Source organism: Silene latifolia, chromosome Y (assembly GCF_048544455.1).
Source record: "Silene latifolia isolate original U9 population chromosome Y, ASM4854445v1, whole genome shotgun sequence".
Taxonomy (NCBI): domain Eukaryota; kingdom Viridiplantae; phylum Streptophyta; class Magnoliopsida; order Caryophyllales; family Caryophyllaceae; genus Silene; species Silene latifolia.
Window position 1 is genome coordinate 43,020,894 of NC_133538.1, and position 2,132 is coordinate 43,023,025.

A 2,132-nucleotide genomic window follows, 5' to 3' on the forward strand; every position below is an offset into this window, starting at 1 on the left:
TAAATAACTATTTATTGACTTACTTTCATTTGCGCTCTTTGTAAAACTTATCCGTTGGTTTTATTTCAGATTTATTCAACTCCGGGAGGATTACAAGTCCGCCAAACTTGCAGCGAAACTCGGCTCCTTGCGGCCGAGTCTAACTTGGCTTGAAAGTACAAATTGACACAGGTAATATGTACTTCATATAAAGTAATATTTTCTATTTCTGTACTAGCTGAAGTAATAACTTGCTGGTCGCTCTAGTTTTGCCATGCTTGGACTTGGGCCATCGACTTGTACAACATTCCTATTTCAATGACTGAGAATGTAGTTAAGCTAAATCTAGGCACCAAGCAACTTGGCATGGTATAGAAGTAAACAATTATCCTATTTGTCGATGTATTTTTCTCGTAGCTTTGTAGGTAATAGAGAGCTTTATTATAGATAGTTCAGTTCAGTTATGTTAAACAAATTTAGAAAGACCGGTGTTATATTCATGGTTAATGCGCTTGTTTAGATAGTTGAACATGTGTGCGCCAACATGTCAAACTTGTGAAAAAAATTCCACAGATAAAAGAGGAAAGGCTGGAGCCCCTGACCAAGGAACACTTAATTGTTTTGTTTTACGGATGATGGGTACACCAGCGTCTCATGCATGATCAGAATATAACAACATATCAGATTACCATAACGGCGGAACAACTCCATGCTTCATACTGAGATACTCTGATAGATCACTAGCATGTCTAATGGATTTAGTCCTGTAAGAACTTTGTGTATTTCTTTATTTGAAGCAATATTTGAAATTTCGCTATTTCGTGTAGTTGAAACGAGTATAACAACTCGATTAAATTAACATTCTTATGAAGGCAGAGAAACTTGAAGCCCAAGAGTCAGACGTCTGGTTAAGTCTGCTGGTTCCAAGTTCACAACATCCTTCCTCATGCTAATGTCAGCTGCCACCCTGCTTGTGCAATACACACTCACTGCCATCACCGCCATCCCGTAGGCATTGCTAGTAAAAAGACGCAAAGGTGAAGAGATAACAGCAGCAAGGGGACCGCCAATTAGCGACACTGCTTATCCACTCTGGCCCATCGTCACTTGGTCCATAATTACAAGCCCGGTTTTGCGATAAATAGTGATATCTTCACAGTTGTTCTTGAAAACGTTGTAACAGCCGAAGCCATTGTCGAGTAGGTACTTAGCTCGACGTACAACGACGTCATCGGGATCTGATCCTGCCAGAGTGCAGGTCCCACCACGCAATTTTGCCACAGAGAGGGCAGGATTGACACTGTACTCAAACCGGTATAATATACCACCAGCAACAAAGCAGTCCAGGCATGAGGAGAGCACCCCGCGGCCTTCTTCTGGAGAATATTGATTGGCAAAGATCAGTGAGTTGTGACTTCTGTGAGAGATGTTATTTAGGTTTCACTGCGGATAGTCGAGGGGGTTGAGCTTTAGTTAAGGAAGCTAATCAATGTACAAAAAGAAGTAATTACCATTTGGTTATTAAGCTAGTCGGATACGGAGTACTATGAATCTTATACTTGACTGAGATGGTTGAATGAAAGTTTGTATCTTGTAAACTCATTTAAAGGCCATTCTAAATCAGTAACAGTGAGCCGATAATTTCACTGTATGATGGTACTCATGACCTAGTTTATTTACAGCACTTTCTGCTGCTCTTAGTGGAAGGAGTATCAGTATTCTTACCGCGAGGACTGAGTTTGTGGTGTATGAATTCCGACATTAATTGACAGAAGCTCTGTGATTCAGTAGCCTTTTACACCTAGTACACAAAGTTCTGAATTCGGGTATTGAATAGTATTTACCTGTTACTGCGTGCAAAACTAGCCCAGTTCCTGTTCCTACTTCTTGCAGTAACATTTTTGATAAAATGTGTTCATAGAACAAGAAGAAAGCTTCAGTCCTAAAATAATTATTGCACGATTATTATATTTTGTATATTTAGTACTCCCACAAGTATTTTCCAAAATAGAAAAAAATGTACAATTTAATGAGTATAAATATATAAGGACCGCCTATAATGTTGTATATTTAGCAAGATAAGTGTATCTAGCAAGGTAAAGGAGTGTATCTAGCAAGGTAAAAAAATGTATCTAGCTATGTGTATCTAGCAA

General features: G+C 39.0%; 1 pseudogene; it reads right to left on the reverse strand.

Annotated features, from left to right (window-relative positions):
- Positions 1–757: 757 nt before the first annotated feature.
- On the reverse strand, positions 758–1,878 carry LOC141627943 (protein LEAD-SENSITIVE 1-like; annotated as a pseudogene).
- Positions 1,879–2,132: the final 254 nt, after the last annotated feature.